Genomic DNA, 19,554 nt, shown 5'->3' with positions numbered 1-19,554 from the left:
CAGCTACTTCACTATTACAATGTTTGCAGAACCACCAATGCAACTACATTGCCACATTATTATGCCTTTTATTTTATAGTCCTTCTGCCATTAGTGTATCACACCGAGCAAACAAGATGTGTGACTTTTCCAGTTCTGTTTTATCAAACTTGCATTTGTCTGTTTCTTCCACGGACTTTGTAAGCCAATGTGTAAGTAGTCCACTATCTTTGGCCACCAATATTAACCTTTCATCCTGTGGTTTAAATTCAACTGTCCTTAACCATTCCTGGGTTTGGTCCTCATCAGGGTTGTTCCAAGATTTTTCTGTACTTGCAACTATATTTATTAATTTTCTATATTTCTTACCTTTTTGTTCAATAGGTCCATGATAATTCTTTCCATAGTCTTGCATATAAGACTTCTGAAATGTATAGGTCTGCAGTTCCCTGGGTCTCTTGATGATCACCTTTTGTGTAGAGATATGACCACTGCAGTCCTCTAATCCTTAGGGATGAAGCCTGTCTGTAGGATGTGGGTGAAGAAAAATTGTAGAAGGCCTGAAAGGTTGTATTTCAAGCTATTTAGTAAGCATGCTGGGATATTATCAGGACCCATTGGTGTAGTGCTGTTAGCTCTGGAGTGTTCACTGAAGACCTGTTCTTAAGTGACAGATGAGGAAGAAATGGTAGAGGGTATTTTCTGGGGATAACTGTGGATGATGGGGTGGTGAAATTGGGTTAAATTTATTGGGCAACAAATTTAGTATATCCTCCAGTCAAGTATCGGTAGACACATTTGCTATTAGTTCAGCATACTGCTAGATGTTCCACTTAAGGCTGCATACATAACTAAAAATGCCTTATGGTTATCCATAGCCTGGAAGGCTATTTATGCCTCAAAGTTGGCTTTTGTTGACTTGAGTAGTCCTGAGTCACTTATTGAGACTGATGAGGGAGTTTTAGTCTACTGGGCATAGCCCTTCCTATTTTTGGACAGGATTTTCTTTATTTTGTTGTACAACCTATTTTTACTAGGGGTCCACCAAGAGGTCTTGTTTTTGATATTTATCCTAAGTTTATTTTGATTTGGTACTGCTGTTTCAATGCAATTGTTTATATGTTTGTACAAGTTTTCTGTAAACCCATCTGCATAGGCCACAGTGTTCTCTGAGTTTGGGGTTACTAGGAATATAGCTATGCCATTGCTTACTATGTGGTAGTTAGCCTCGGAAAAGTTCTTAGAGGTTCTAGGGTTTGCTGGAAGTTCAGGCTTAATATTTATTTCAAGGATGACTACTTTTTGATCTGATCTGACCAGTGAAAACATTACACTAGACTGTACAACATTTCCTCATATTTGTAATTATCAGATCCAGAATATTTGCAACCTAGTAGGTGTGCAGACTAGCTCTTACAAGGTATTCGCATTAAACAAAATCTAGGAATCTTTGAGCCTGCTTGTTAGTGGTTTTATATGTATCCCAGCTTAATGTAGGATAGTTGAAATCACCCACGAATATGTTGTTGGGCTGAATGGTAAGTTACTCCAGGACATTTGAGTACATGCTGTAGTTATCCTGAGTCATAGGCAGGGACTAATAGATAACAAGGATATAGTATGGGACTTTATCTAGAGTCAGTTAGACATGGAGTAGCTCAAGTGAGTTATATTGTTTTACCAGTCTTGAGGTGTGCTTACATTTTATGCAGATTGATACACCTCCACCTCTTGTCCCATCTTGTGTGGAAGCTACTTTAAATGTGTAGAAGGCATTATACCCCAATACTGCCAAGCTGCCTTCATTGGCTTTAAACTATGTCTGAGTAACTACACAGATTTCAAAATACTCTAGAGTGAGGAGCACATCCAGGGAGTGGAGCTTTTTGTTAAGAATCCTAGCACTGAACAATAACATCTTTAGTTTATCGTAAGTAGAATTTACTGTGTTGGAAGGTTTATCAGATTGGCATTGCCTAAAAAAGGCACAATAGGGGTGGATAATGTTTTGGCCAATATCCAAAAGCCTAGTGGGGAAAGTTGCAGACCATCCCTGGCAAAGCAGTGTGGTCTGTCGATCATGTCCTCTCAAGCCAACAAATAATGGACTCCCTAAGAATGGCACTAGTGACTAAGCCAATTGTTAAAGTCAATCATTTTCTGTTTATTTTGTGATATCATCCTTGGAGAAAGTAGAATGCTGTTCAGTGCTAGGCTCATACCTGCCTGGGGCACATAATCTGAAAGCCCTATCATGTCTCTCTTTATATAGTCCAGGGAGTTAAATCTCAGGTCATTAAAACCCACATGAACCACAACAAAGTCATATTGATACTTGTGGTTCAAATCGATGCCCTGAGTATGTGTGTGATGTGGCAAATCCTTATTCATGATATGCAACTGACCATAACTATCTCTTTGATCACTCTGGTTAGTGGGTCATTAGTGTGTCTCATAACAGTCTTCAATGACTAATATTTTGGGTTTTGTGGTAGTTTGGAAGGTTGCTGAGGCCAGGGTATGGGAGGCCTTTGAGGTTTGGGTAGATTGCATTTAAGAGCCTCAGCATATGTGAGTTGTTGTGTCTGATACATAGGTGTAGTGTGTGTGTTACTGGCAGTCTGTTTGGAGATAGTGTCTTTATGTGAAAGCTTTGCCTCCAAAGTAAAGTATAATTACAGTTTGCTTAAGAGTAAGGTGGTTGTCAATAAACATGAGGCAATTTCTACATTGTGTTAGGATGCACATTTCCAATAGGCTGGCTACATAGGCAGTAGGAAAATGCACTTCCATAGCTGTGGACCTTGTTTGTGATCGGTGAGAGGCAATGCAAAAGGGGTTTGTAACCAACTAAATTTGGAGTTGGGCTTGGGGAAAGGATCTAGGGTTGATGCAAAACAACACTCTTGGAATAATGTTTCTCAGCAGGCAAACTAGCTGCTCCTCACTCAATTAATTATTTGAGAAAATAGAAATGGAATTTTTATGTAGATTGATACACCTCCATACACTTTCACCTCTTGTCCTCTCTTGTGTGGATGCTGGTCTAAATGTGTTGAATGAATTATACTCTTAAACTGCAGAGGGGTCTACTATTGTTTTAATCCATGTCTTAGTTACTACAGAGATGTTAACACTCTGTGGTGATTGCACCTATACAGGGCACTGTGACTCACTACTGCACAGCTCAGCATGGGTTATAGGAGATGCACTAGAGAGGAATCGAACCAGAAAACAGGAAAAATGTTGTACAACTGTATAAAAGAATCAGATCCTGCATCAATTCACAATTGTGAGTGATACTACAAGTCTGTGGTCCCTAGACCAAGTAAAATGAAAACAGCAAAAATGCAGTATAACTTTAATAAGTGAGGCTCATGTCCTGCAGCAATTCACAATTCTCTCACTGTTGTGAGTGATACAATAAAATGATGGTCCTCAGACCAAGTTAAAAATACAAACAGTTGACTTTTGTTTAAAACAAGGAAATAATGCAGAAAAGAACTATAGACATTTCAGATTAACACTCTGTGTATTATAGTGTGAACTAACTGAAATGGGGTAATATGAAAAAGAGGCTAATTCAAACTGTAAGAGTCTAATGGGAGTGCCTTGTTAGTTTGAGCTATCAGTGCCCCACAAAATTAGCATTGGGAGGCGCTTCCAAAGCCATCAATTTTGAAATCATGACAGGAACTGGGTATGTGTGTAGATAAAAATCGAAAAATCAATGCTGTCAAAAAGCAGTTTTAAACTCAGAGCTCTTGAACCGAGAGAGGAATGTATGTGAATATCTTATAAAAGAAAACTGTTTCTGAGCTCCTCCTACTAATTAGTTAAATCTAATTCCAAAAGTAAATAAACATAAATAAAAAGAAGAAAATTAAACTAAGTTACATTGATGAAGAAGCATGCAAGGTGTTCTAAACATTAAAAATGTCCCTAAACTGATCGGAGTTGTAACAACAACATTTTTCCTTTTTTTCCTGTTTTCTGGTCTAGTGCATCTATAACCCGTGCTAAGCTGTGCAGTAGTGAGTGAACAGTGCCAGTGGTATAGTGCATCACCACAGAGTGTTAACATCTCTGTAGTAACTAAGACATGGATTAAAACAATAGTAGACCCCTCTGCAGTTTAAGGCAGGGATAAAGGAACAAAACACTGTGGCCCAAAAGTATTTTTTTGTTGTTATTTCTTAAGCAAACCCTTATATCCTGTCTCGTCTGACTGGATCCTCTGATTTCTTTAATCTTGTTGTAAGCAAAGTAACTCAGTTAGGTATGATTGAGCACATTACTCATACCACTCAACCTCTTAGCCCCCAAAACATTTGGACAAAGCCAAAAATAATGGGGGGACAAAGCCCCCAAAATAGAGACACATTTTAAATATTGCTCTTATAAACTTAGAAAGTTGCTAGAATAAATTGTCCAATGTTACCATGCATTTTTGGAAGGATCTAAAGTCTGAAACTCAGATGTATTTAATTATCACAAAAATCACAAAAATCCAGAAACCACAAATTTTATGAGGAACAGACCAAAAATTTAAGTAAAAATTCTGGACTTACTGTGAAATTATGGACAGATGAGAGGTATGTTCTCAGCTAATCATCTCAAAGCCTTTTAACTTCACAGCAGCCTTTTTACATAATTGCCACATTAGTTATGGCCTTTAGATACCATTTATAGTGCTATGATTGTTCTGACTATTATTTCCATAGTATCCAATTTATCTGGCTGGGTATCCATGAATAATCATGTGCAATCTGCATAAAACGTCATACTGGGTATATGGCTGCATTCTTTCTCCTTTTCTAAACCAAATTGTATTGCTCTTACTGGGCAGAGCCATTAATCTTAACAGTAAGTTCTCCTAACGTTTTTCAATCTACATAGACCCTGATGGATCTGAATTCCTTACTTCTGTTACATGCTTACTGACTGTATACTTACAGCAATGGAATATAATCTGAAGAGAGTTATACTGGTTCATACTGCATGTATGGGACATTTTCACTCAAATATTGCCTTTAACTTGTCTGAAAATTCACTTTCAAGGTTTCCACTGTAAAGTTTTCAGTCTAGCGATACCTACATGGTTAACAAAATTAAATAATTAAGTAATGCAAGTAAAGTTCAAACACGTAACACTCCCAACACCCCCCCCACACACACACACACACACAAGTACATACACAGACACATTCATGCAGACACATGAAAAAACTGATTGATATTATGCAAGTGTTTGCATAATTCATTTTGTTTATTTTACTTAACTGTAATCAATATATTCTTCTTCTAGACATGTTTCAAGAAATCTTTCTTAAATCTCAAAGAAGTAGTGAGGTAATTCTGTAAGAAAGTTGGGGAGAATAAATAATTAGAATGTAGTTGTAAATACTGACGTGACAGATTTATTAGCAGTGATTAAGGCAGATGAACGTGTAACCTAGCAACCAGAGTAAAAGCCAAGTTTGGAGTACAGAGAGGTTCCTAATTATACTGGCTTGTTACAAGCATGGTGTTATGTGTATGTGTGTGTGTGTGTGTGTGTGTGTGTGTGTGTGTGTGTGTGTGTGTGTGTGTGTGTGTGTGTGTGTGTGTGTGTGTGTGTGTGTGTGTGTGTGTGTGTGTGCATACGCTAAGGCTGATATTAAGAAAGATTAGCATGCAACTTAACAGAACTTTACATGGGAAAGTGCATTCTTTTCGTCTGTGTGTTACTGCACTGTACTGGCAAAGATGAAATTAATTGCAGTTAGTCACAGACCACAACCACACCCTCTTTCCTTTGCTTAGCCTTGAGGATTTTACTTTATATGTCATTGTACCACCTGATCATGGAATTCAGGACTTGATGTAATAATAGCATTTTTAGTTTTCAACTTTTTTGATACTTTACAAAAGCTGTACTTTTTCACAAAAATGTAGAAACAATTCTCACTACAAACCTTCCTTGCAAATTCCTGAGTTTGAAGTCTTTATGTATGTGTGAAACTGGAGTGAGATAGGAAGTGAATGTACAGAAATTCATCTAGAAGTTTTTGAGCAGCTATTGGGATGCATTCAATTGATTGTTATTATTAGCCATGTTGTGCTGTAAATACTTAGATTCATGATAGGGTTATTTCATCACTATCAGTGACAAAACATGTGCATAAAAATGAGTATTTGTTACTAAGAAGAAGCCTGTTACATCTGTTTCCCTTACAAGTTCTAGAAACTATTGATTCACTAGCATAAGTTACTTGTGGAATACACATATTTTGCATTTACTCACTGTAGGAACTATGTCTTGCAGAAGGCAAGTGATGCACAAAATGTCTGTTAGGCACAATTTACAGAGATGTAGCAAAAGTCGTTGACTGAAGGGGGCTGCTGCCCTGGTACAAGTTGTTAGGGGACACAATCTGCACTGTCAATGAGGTGCCAATTCATCCATGCAAGCAATATATCTTGGGTACTTAAATGACAAACACTATTTAGACTGCTGTAAAGGGGCCTTGTGTCATCATAATGGTGGCTGCATTATTCTACAGAGATACTTGTAGTTTGCGGAGTATAAAGTCCAGATCGCACCAGATAGCGCCCTTTTTGAATGATCCCTTGTAATGACCCAGAAGCTACTTCTTGAAGTGGATGTTGGGGAGATAAAGAAATTCCTTTGTTTCCTTCACATAGCACACACAAATTATATGCCTGGAAGTGCTACCAACCATCTTTGCCTCTCAGAATGTCACACACCAAATAGTATACCAAAACAGCAACAGCATGCACCATTACACATGGACAAGATTCACGTCATGAGATACACTCATTACTCAGTTGCATAATGGCATTCTGTTGCACCAGTCTTGGAAATGTGTGGATAAGATAAAGGTGTCATTGGTGAGCTGCTTAATATGAATTCAGTGCATGAAACTGAAAACAATTCATTTTCATTCATAATAGAAGGCCAAATTTGTTTAGGCAGTTTGTAAAAAAAGGGTGCTAAGAGTTCAGCTTGGAGTCAGCATTTCAGTTGTTCATATTCTCCAACTTGTACAATACTGTGAAGTAGTGTTGTGAATGTTTTGGAGTCTGCCCCTGTGGTCACGGTCACGTTCCCTCCGGTGCTCGGTTTCTCACGTCCCAAAGACCTGCTGCGCGGTGGGATGGACACTCTAAATTGGCCCAATGTTTTTACAACAGTTGATGTACAGAATTTTCAAGAAAAGAGCGCAATTTCTATTTAGATAATGGCTCAGACATCAGGGACAGGATAGAACAGTAGGGATGTTTCCAAGGGGTATGTTGAAATATTAACATAATGGTTTATTTTGCTTAACCTGTTTGCTTATATGTTTTATTGATTACAGCAATAGATAATACACTATTTGGGCTGGAGGCTGTATTATGCCACATTAGTAGAATTAGCAAAATATTTTACAGGCTAGATGTCTTCTGTCAAGAAGACTTATATGGTACTGTAGTGTGACATATAAGATTTATATGTTGTGAATATGTATTCTTTTTTTTTTTTTTTTGTGAGGGACACTTTATTATAACATATCACCAGACTGTACAGTCTGTCTGTGTCAAGAAGTATTATGTCATAATGTAGCACAACATAAAAGCATGCATTATGCGATTATACTGTTTTAAGTGGGGTAGCAATCTATATCAACACAATATTTTACATGCTAGCATCTGTTAAGATGCATTATGTGGTACTGTAGTACAGGTTTCAATACCTACGTACACTGAATACCTGCCTGTGTGGAATAGGGACATATTTCAGTTTCTTTGCATATATTCTTAGCAATGCAGATTCTCCTTTTCCTCATGTACTAACAAGATTCGGCATGCTCACAGGATAAAATTGATAAAGGATGAAGAATATTTGCTGAAAACAATGTTCTGGTATAGGAACTCAAGGTACATGACTTTCAGGTGATCTATACAGGTGGTGTCTGTCAACCATAATGGGATCAGATGTGCCATTCTGTAATCATATATAGTAGATACAACTGCACAATGAAAAAAATGTGCCTTTATTTGACTGATATGACCAGCTATGTTAACCAGAAAGCACAGGAAATGGCATGGGGAAAGACTGGCCACAGAGGCTGGAGCTCCAGGTTCCAGAAAACTGACAGAAGTGGATGTGTTTCTTATGTCACTTGAAGGAGGGGATTGCAACAGGACTTATCTGCTGTGGTAGTCTGGATGTGGTGCTGGGCTGATCCATTATGGTCAGTAAGTGATAGAGCAGGTTAGTAGTATAACGCAATAGTCCACAAACACAGTTATTACACTATAGGTTGTAGTCTAACAAAACTCCTGTACTGGGAGAATATTTTGTAGTTTAGAGCATCATAAGTCATACCTCACCAAAATACTAAAACTACTATTGCCTAATCCCATCTTATATGTACACTGATCTATGCATCACCCATATTCACTAACCTGAGAAAATCTGAGTTATCAAAACTAAAGTCCTGTTATAACAAAATTGTCAGGTTTGCAGCTATCTCCCCGTTTAGGTCACATCACTCTACAGCGCTGAAACAACTCGGCTGATTAGAACTTCCTCAGCTCCTACTCTTTAACCAACTAACAATGGCTCAGAAAATCTTCTATCAACCAAAGAAAACTCCTGCCCTGCAAAACCTACTACAGCCATACTGCAGAGCCAGAGCTCTGCTCTCTAGTAACACTGTAACAAACCTTTGATACAGACAACCACAGCCAACAATCATGCTGGAGAATCCCTCTTCTTAAACTACATAGCCAAAATCTGGAACACACTACCTTCCAACATAACATCTACCCCAACCTCAACTCAATTTAAAAAAATGCTAGAAACTAATTTATCTAGCAAGTGGCTATGCCTGTGCACCACTCCAGATCCAGATTAAATCATCACCATTATATATATATATATATATATATATATATATATATATATATATATATATATATATATATATATATATATATATATATATATATATATATATATATATATATATATATATATATATATATATATATATATATATATATATATATATATATATATATATATATATATATATATCCATAGGTACTTTAAGATACTGATAATTAGGTAGGGCAGCTTGTTTATAAATACCCCTGTATGGGTTTTATATCTGATTTAGCATACTAGTTGTATAATGTATATATGGAACTTGTTTTCACTTGCTATAGTCACATATATGTAACTACGTGTGATACAAATTTACTCAAATGTTTTATCTTGTATATAGTATGTGGAGCTTTTCTCCCCAGGCCTCCACTGAAAAAAGACCCCCCCACCGGTAAACATAAAATAAATAAAGTGTTTCTGCTGTGCTTGAAACATCAGCTTTTGAGCTTTATTTCTTTTCCTCTGTGAACATACCCAACATACACCACCAACACAGGGACACCTTATGTAACCAAACATCACCGTTACCCCTGACCTATTTGTGGTGGATATTAATCAGAATATGTGTAGCAGAGTGTACCAAGCACAGTCTGGAGGTGGTATGTGTCTTACGTTGAATTTATGAAGATGATGTATAGTTATGTGAGAGCATGAATACTAGGCATGAAATTACTGGTCTGATGAATGCTGTGTTGGCACAGGAGCCTAATTTATCATCAAACCTACCAAATGCTGATCAGCAAATAACCATCAATTCACCCAGAAAAACACAAAAACATTTTTTTTTGCAGGAGGACTAGACCCACTGCCCTTCTCACACCCCCGCTAAAATTATATATACCAACTTTGAAATCACACTATAGTGGGGAAAGGGTATATTCCTGAATACCCACTGTGTTACAATCTCACTGTGAAAAAGCCAGTGAGGTTCAGTCAGCTGATTTTCAGTCAGCTGTATCTGCTTTTTCACTCTTGGGCTAACCTCTGTCCAAATCTCCTTTTTCATTTCCATCACCCTAGGTTCTGTTTACAGTATCTTGCTACTATGTCTGCTGATACCATGTGCAAAGGGGACAACTGTAACCTACTCCATCCTCTATCCATTTGGTATTGAGCAAATATTTGAAGCATAGTAAAACCAGACATGAAAGAGACTATCACAGCAGCTACTGCCACTGACACTGTATATCATCACCCTCTGAGGGTGCCCGATCATCCAGTCTTGCTTAAAATTTAATGCCATCCTTGATGTTTACATAGTGGACCAATACTATGTGGACAGGGACATCATGTAGGAAATCATGTGCTGGCCTTTTCTGCAGCCCCATAGGAGAGGTGGAGTACCTACCCCAGTGGATTGTAAAGGATGCATGGCTTTGCCTATATTAGCTACAAGGTGGGGGGATCACACAGGCATTTGGATCAAAAATACTCCATGAGTTCCTTGATGCCATGCTTTAGCATTTAGGGATGGAGTTGTGCTGTAACCCATAATAGGCCCATTTCCCTGAGGTTCTGAGGACCATAGACTGTACCCACCTGAAGTAAAGGCACCATCTGATGACCTAAGAAGGTGGTTTGTAATGCATAGGGTGTCATCTACAGTATGTGTACAGGCTAGCCAAGCAGTTTTCACAACTCGCACATATGGCATGTGTGACTTTTATCAGTAGTGAGCAGGGGATGTCTTCCAACAGGGTTATCTCTTGGGTGATGATGGATATGCCCTAGAACCCTGGCTTGTGACACAATCAAACTGAGTTGGGGTGCAACCATGCACTATCACAAACAGAAAATATCACAGAACAGGAGCTCAGGCTGCTCAAGTCACACTTTTACTGTCTGGATACATTCAGTGGTCTCCTGCAATATGACTGTGGGCGCAAACATACTGATAATGTGAGCTACTTTATATAATATGATACTTATGAAGCAGTTACAGCAATGTGGCTTCCTGCAAGAATCACAGTTCTCAGCACCACAGGCAGCTGCAGCTGAGACAGATGAAGAATCAGAGGAAGAGTCAGCAAAAATGGATGACCATGCCAGATGGAGTCTGGCACAGTATGCCATAGAACTAGCAAAGAGCCAGTGAACTGCACAAAGCTTTACATCATAACTATACAAGAGCTAAGCAGATGCATATAGTAAAAATGATGCATAACAAACCACCAGACTGTGCTTACTCATTCATAGGCTGGCCATGCTATGCATTAGACATAGGCAACCAAATTAAAAATGCACAGATGTCAGTGCTCGGTTCTTATCATTTACACAGGTGGGGAAGGAAGTGCAAGAGTGTATGTCTTTCACAAGGAAAAGTGATTATGAGTCCTGAAGCATAACAAAATGCAAAGAGCATTTAAGTGTATTAGCAGAACTTCCTTGAGAGGGGGTGCTAGAGTGTCTAACAGCCAGGGTCTGCGGGTATGTGTGATATGCTGGTGGGCTGTGGTGATGTATTTGTGTGTGTGTGTGTGTGTGTGTGTGTGTGTGTGTGTGTGTGTGTGTGTGTGTGTGTGTATGTGTGTGTGTGTGTGTGTGTGTGTGTGTGTGTGTGTGTGTATGTGTTTGTGTATATGCAAGCATACAGCCTCATTATATGGGGTAGCATTGCAAGCTGGCCTACAGGACAGGTCCAGGGCATGCATGACAACTTTTCTTGCATGCCCCCAATTCACAAGAGATGGCTCTGGGAGGAGTTGCACTGGCTGTATCATGGCCTTGGCTTGATGTTAGAGTGTTGCTTGACCTGGATTGACATCCACTAACAGATGTGCCAGCAGGATGTCACTCATAACCACTGGAATGGCCTCACCTGGGCGTAGACATCTCTACAACTGATGTTGATGTGGAAGTGCTATCACTGCGGGAGCAGAATCTCCCTAATCCATGGTCATTTTGGCTAACAGCAAATGACCAGCCATAAGGATGGCCCCTCACTGCCAAAAGAAAACCCGGGGATGACACTGCATGGTACAATGTGTGATTTATCCTATCCAGCGAATCACACATATGGGTCATACTTTCCAGTAGGTCATTATGTACAGCCTGGATCAACTTCACTATCTCTGCTATGGCTCTGGGTCTGGGTAGACTAGCTTGTGCCTCTGTGATGGCCCTGCATATATGTTCTGTGGCAACTACTGACACAGCAATGTCGAGAGAGGGCACTAACCACTACACCTGTGAGCACCATTACTATACCACTGCTGTAGATCACCTTGTCCATGAGTGCTAGGGGCAGATGCAGACATCTCTGTTCTGGGGGCAACTACACTTCCCACTTCTAGAGTGTCTCCATCAACCCATCTGTTACCAGATGGTTTTGTTTTCTGGGTAACTGCAGGCACAGAGACTGTGTCCATACTCTGGGTAGGGGATGCAGCGGACAAACCTCCTGCATCCAAAACACACAACTGAGCCAGCTCACCCCCCCCCCCCATCATTATCAGAGTATTATCAGAGAAAACAGACCCACCAACATCAGTTACAAGCACTTTCACACTGTAGAATGGTATGTAAAGATTCACCAAGTGAATACACTAAAGCAAAACATACACAATGTAAGCAGAACACAGCACCATAACTCTCAACTGTCCAGATTTTCACAGACTGCCCAGATTTTTGCCTCATATTTTTGGTCTGTCCCTCATAAAATGTGTGTTTTCAGGCGAAATCACTAAATAATGACATTCATTTGAGTTTCAGACTTCATATCTTTCATAGAATGCATGCTGACACAAATACTGTTACTCTAGCAACTTTCTAAGTTTATAGGAGCAATATTTAAAATCTGTCCCTACTTTTGGGCCTTTGTTCCCCATTCATTTATGCTTTGTCAAGATTTCTTGTGTTACTCAGCTTCCTGCAGTTTTGCGGAAGACCTAGTTTTTTTTTGCCCTTCACTTGAAGAACTGAGGGGGTGGGGAGGTACTTCATGGATCCAGCACAGGGCACTAGTTGGGCCAGCTATGGCTCTGGCAACTACACTGGTAATGGCACAACCTCTTGTCCTCTGTAGGTGGCAGAAGCAGTGCCACCACCACTAGCGACACCCAACACATCTAAGGTCAAACCCTGCCACAGTTGCAGCCAAACCTCCTGCAACAGAGGGTGATACTGTGGTACCCCCAGGTAGCAGTGCAAGCAGACATGATACTTTTGTTATCCATCATGAGCTGGCAGAGCTTGTGCTGGAAATAATAGACTAGATGTCAGATGCCCACATTTTCTTTATAGAGAATATGCTCCAGTAACTCATTGGTTCACATCCCTGTTCAGTGCTGTTTCCAGCTTTTTAGGTGCAGCCTACTTGTGATGGCTCTTAGGGTGATGTGTAATCTCCACCTGGGCCTAAGCTGGCAGAGACTGCATCTCTTAATACCCACTCCTATCCCAAAACCTGGTGCTCCCCTCCCTATTGCATTTATGCCCACTCCTATATTTTATACAGTCTTCTCCCTACCTTTGTCTTCCCTCTCTCTGATGACTTCTTCATCATTATGCTCCCATTCCCTCATTGTGTTACCTCTAATTCTGCGAGTCATGTCTCTTGTTTCCTTGTGACCTATCCTCACCCTCCTAACCTCCCTTTACTTCCCTAACCTCCTTCATAGGGTCATAGGTGTGTACTAGGCTAATGGCCCTGGAGCCTATTATAAGCCTAGCCCAAGAATGAACTTTCCCTTCTCAACAACAACAACAAAAAAATAAATAAATAAAAAGTAGTACCTGCCCAAGAAGTGAAATATGCTTTTATCCCATCAACATCCTGCTTCTTCAACATATGCTTACCTTGTTTTGTAGCCTCTGCTTACTTCTCCTTTTCTTCTCTGTCCTATAGTCCCATTTCCAAACTATAATATAGTCAGAAAAAAGATGAAAAAAACAAACACATGCCCACAAAGGATTGATAATTGAAAATGATCATCCTGCAGTCATATGCTGTACGCCCATTGGCAGAGTAATTCTGATGGTCATAACACAGAGGAATGACACTTCTCTTCCTATGGCAAAAGTGAAAAAAAAATCATTGACATATGCAAAATATATTGCCAATGATCACACAAATTTCCTGAACATTGGTGCTTGTCACCAAGCAATAATGAAGAATGGTAAAGTTAATACTGTTCCTGTCATTGCTTCTGTGGTTCAATATATTCATGCTGTGATGAGTCAATTCTCAGTACACTGTGCATAGTTTTAATCCCCCAAAAGTGGTATGTTGTTTTACAATATTCAGTTTCTAGCATACAGTTTTATTCCATTTTCCTGCAATGTATTTTTTCTGATGCCTTTCTTATGATTCATTTTATGATATACCATGACGCACATGGGTTTATAAGTCAGAAATGAAAAGTGGAAGCACACAGAGGGTAGGACACATGGACAGCCAATAAGGAATGAGCTGGACGGAATTAGTTTTAAGAATATATCTCACAACTTCTTAACTGAACAGTGCTAGATGAATTCATACTTACACTTGATTAGAAAGTGCCAAACTCCCTGACATAATTTGCGCAATGATGATAGGAATGACTCAGCTTCAGAGCATATAAGTAACAAAGTCATGGGTTCAAATGCATACAAGTATATTTTTATTTTTCATCATGTGTTCCATTCCCCTGAAATGAATCATTTCTATTATCATTGTGAAAATTCTGTGAGGGAGTTTGACATATTCTAACCAATTGTATGCATGGATTCATCTAGCATTGCTGAGTTAAGACGTTGTGAGATATACCCCGGGATACAATAACTGTTTTTCTCCATGCAGGAATAGTGTAGTAGCTCATGCATGGAATATGGCCACCGGGCGATCCAGTAAACAAGGCTGGGGGCGTGCATGAGCTTGCTAGTATTATTCTTGTATGGACACCACTAAATAATGCTAATTACCTAATTTGCTGGTGAAAAGCATGCAAATGAGGTGAATTAGTGATTCAGTAAGCAGGCAGGCATCCATGCAAGAACAGTGTGAGGTGCAGAAATGTATTCGGTTACTAGACGTATACATTTCTGCAAAAATCAAAATGGAGGCATAACAGCTCAAAGTAAAGCATGTATTATACTCCTTAGGCATGCCAATGGCCAACTATGTGGCCATTGGCATGGAAAGAGTTGTCTAACAAAAAAAAAAAAAAAACAGAAGTAGCAGGACTGTTTACATTTGGGCACTGTGTTTGCATGGTGCGCCTCGGAACTTAAAAGGGGCAGAAATGGGAAGGGAAAAAAGAGAAAAAAGGCAAATAGCAGAATAAAAGCAATCAAGTACAAATAAAATAGCAATCAGGTGGAATATATAATAGCCAGCCAATCATACAGGGAGCATCTGCAGCACAGCAGTATATAAACTGTGCAAACACCTTTTCCAGGGTAGTCCACCAGTTCCTGGATGCCATGCTACCACATGCTGGTGAGCACATTTACTTCCCTAACACCCATGAGGAAAGGACTAGCAATATGCTTCTCTTCTACCATGCAGCAGACTACCCAGAGGTAGTCTGCTACACAGTTGCAGACTACCTGGAGGTACTGGGCATGATAGACTGCATGCACATCCACATCAAAGTACCACCCGGTGAACAGGGTAGGGTCTACATAAACTGCAAGAGCTTTCCCTCCATCAACTGCCAGGTCATGTGCAATGCCCAGGGCATTATCATGAATGTGTGTGCTGGCAGCCCTGGAAGCTATAACAACTTCCACATCTGACATTCATCACAGCTGTACTAGGCATTTGCCAGTGGGGACATCCCATATGGCCATCTGGTGGGGGATGCTGGCCATGCACTGCAGCCATGGATGATGATACCCATCAGAAATGCACACAGACCCAATCAAGAATGCCATAATGAGGCACATGCACAAACCAGGATCATTACAGAGCATGCATTTGGGATGTTCAAGTCACTGTTCTGCTGCCTTGATATATCTGGTGGAGCTTGCAGTATTCTCCAGCCACACATGTTCATAGAATGTGCCATGCTACACAATATGATCCTGCGGAAACAGTTGCAGCAGGAACTACATGAGGAAGGGCCACACAGCCCCCCACAGACACAGAGGGACTCAGAGGAGGAATCCCATGAGCCTGCTCCTGTAGGCAGATGGAGGCATGCCCTGTATGCCCAGGCCTTGTCAAAGAGGCAACGCATAGCACACACACTGAAACTTTAGGGATCCAGGGACTGACACCTCTCTCCGAATCACACACACACACACACACACACACACACACACACACACACACACACACACACACACACACACGCACACACGCACACACACACACACGCGCACACACACACACACACACACACACACACACACACACACACACACACACACACAGTACAATGGATGCCACACACATCACGCTACCTGTAGCTTACCTTGTATAGGCAGTGTACAGACTGCATCTGACAGAGTCAGCCCTCACCCACTGTCACCACAACTGTTGCAGGCACAAGGTAAGTCAGTCTGCTAAACAATAAATGAATGGAGTAGTATGTTCTGGTAGCATATCTATGGTATTGCTGCATGCATGAAAGGGAAAGTGGTGGCCTACTGGGGTAGCAGCAGCCAACTAGCAGCTATGTGGGACACCAAGAAATGTCTGCCCAATACTGCCTTCCCCACACTATGCAGTATTATCCAAGGTGACAAATCCCACTGCAATATATGTGGGGGGGGCAACTAAGGGGTGGCGTCATAGGCCCATACCTCTCAACTTGGAAACATTAAAAATCTGGACAAGGCCCATAAAAATAGGTAAAAATCTGTCCGCTGATTAACATTTAATTTGCATACATAATTATATAGCCCCACTCCCTCAAATGGAATTGTGGGATACCAACTTTCAAAAGCAAACTGAAGAAAAGACCACCAAAATATGGCACTGCACCAGAGTCCCCTGCAGCCATTCCAGTGTCCCATTACCTGGCGATTTCTCCCCATTTACCATAAACACTAATGTGGGAATACTGCTTTACTTCTACAATGATTATTTGGATTTTATTTTTACATTTTGTAGCACAACAATGCACAAAACACTAACAGACATCTGCTAAACAAAGCAATACTGTCTCACAATGAAAATAGACTTGGCAGTAAAACATCTCTGCCCTTGAAACTCACATTCATTGAAATAGCTGAAATAGCATTGAAACCCACACACCGCATCCAAAGAAAATGTATCTGGCCAGTGGTGGATAAAGATTACCTTTGGGCTGTTTTCAAATCACTGGCCTCTTGCACACAAAACAAGAAACATACATGTGTTCTTTTCTTTGATACACCTTCCTGACTTTAAGTTATATTCCTTGTATAATACAGCACACTTGTTAGACAGAGTTCATTTTAAATTTATTGTTTGAACATTATTCCAGTAAGCAGCACTGTAGGCAATGAAACAAAATGAATAAACTAATAATGAGAAAACTGCCCAATTTAGAACATTTCCATCATAAAAGTCTACTTCCGCACCCACACTATAAATAGAATGACAGTAGTGTAAGCCATAGGCATCTTGCACAGCTTCTCGCATTTATTTTCAACTTCAGTTTTTTTTTTGGGGGGGGCAAAAGGTCAAAAACCAGGGACACATTTTAAACATTGCTTGTAAATTTTGGAAAGTTGCTAGCATAAAATGTGTTACCACCATGCATATCACTGGCAAGTCTTGAATCCAGGATCCTATGCATTACAGTCAGAGCCACATACCGCAATGCCTACTCAACAGCTTCTTGAAAAGAAGGAAGACTGAAATTTAATGGCTATCATTTAGTGAATTCAGTTCTCACTTCTCACCATAGCTCTCAACCTCTTAGCACAAAAATACCTGGGCAAACAATGCCAATAATGGGGGAATACAAATTCAGTTCTCACATCTCACCATAGCTCTCAACCCTTAGAACAAAAAACCTGGACAAAGCTCACAAGTGGTGGTGGCTAGGGACTTACCACAGACACATTTTAAACATTGCTTGTATAATTTTGGAAAGTTGCTAGAATAAAATGTTGTGTTATCACCATGCATTTCACTGGCAGGTCTTGAACCCAGGACCCTATGCACTACAGTCAGAGCAACATACCACTATGCCATATCAGCACTCCCCTAAAAATGACTATCATGTAGTGAATTCATTTCTCACTTCTCACCATAGCTCTCAATCTCTTTGCACAAAAAACCTGGACAAAGCCAATAATGGGGGAATACAAATTCAGTTCTCATTACCAATAGATGTCAACTCTTAGCACAAAAAACCTGGAATAACAACAAAGTCAATAATGGGGAATACAAATTCTGTTCCCTTCTCAATATCACCATAGGCTTAGCTCTCAACTCTTAGCACAAAAAATCTAGACAAAACTCAGAAATGGTGGTAGCTAGGGACTTTAGGCTCTTTTTACCCTGTACCAAAGGTACAGGGTTTGAGCCTGAATACCTCTAGCCACCAGGTGTATTACATGGGGGCATGTACACACACACACACACACACACACACACACACACACACACACACACACACACACACACACACACACACACACACTCCCCTACCTCTCTTTTTCCTTGATAAGTGCACTTACAACTTGACTGCGCTTCCCCATAAAGAGTGCTGCTTCCGGCCCGCACTGCTGCTTCTCCATAAATATAATGACTAAATAAATCCAAATGCTGCTAATGAATACATGCAAAATGAGCTGCTGCTTCCCCAATGATAATACTTTATTCTGGCCTTATATAAATGAGTTCTGCAATCCAAATGCTGCTAATAAAATGAGCTGCTGCTTCCCCCAATGATAATACTGGATTCTGGCCATAAATAAGTCCACAACGTCCAAAAAGTAAATGAGTTCTGCTGTTTCCCCGCAATGACCAAAAATAATCCAAATAAGGTCTTGTTTCCCACTCGCATTTGCAGCTGGAAATGATGACATGAGCTGAAGGAGCTCAATTCCAACTGGCTGACAGCCCTGATGGAGCTAACGTCATTGTGCATGTGATAATGTCAGCTCTGACAGCATGATATTTGAAATAATTAAGAAAACCAAAAGAAAAAAAAATTGGAAATGAAGGGGTGCCACTTGGGAATCGTGGCACCCCTTCATCTGGACCGCACTCAGTATAAAACGAGTAATTTGGTATGGTTGAAAGGTATGCATAGGTCACATGCATGGATGTCAATGTGGGGATCCCATACTCACCCCTGAGACTCACCCGGCATATTAGCCGTAGAAAACCATAAAGGAATGTCTGGCAAAGGCCCACAAATAGCGACAATGATGGAATACCCCTAGAGACTTACACAGTGATATCACAGCAGGCCTTGCAGTTGCAGTAAGGCTCTGAAGGATAAGAAGTCTGAAACTCAATTGTATGCCATTACAATCTAACCTGTGGCCTCTAGTGATATGCCTCTATTCTCCAAGACAGTGCACAATACTATGCTAAATGGAACCAAAATGTAAAGCCATTATCAGCACAGTATGTGCAAATGCGCACTATTGACAGTTGTGTCCCTCAATGCTCATATTCCCATAGAAATACAGTAACATGTAAGTTTGTAGGTATTAGCAGCAGAGCACACATTGCCAGGGCTGTCCCAATCAACATGATAACTTGTTGC

The sequence above is a fragment of the Protopterus annectens genome, chromosome 8.part0 (genome assembly GCF_019279795.1).
Source record: "Protopterus annectens isolate FY-2018-M chromosome 8.part0, PAN1.0, whole genome shotgun sequence".
Lineage (NCBI taxonomy): Eukaryota > Metazoa > Chordata > Ceratodontiformes > Protopteridae > Protopterus > Protopterus annectens.
The sequence above is the reverse complement of the archived record's forward strand: the minus strand, read 5'-3'. Positions refer to the sequence as shown.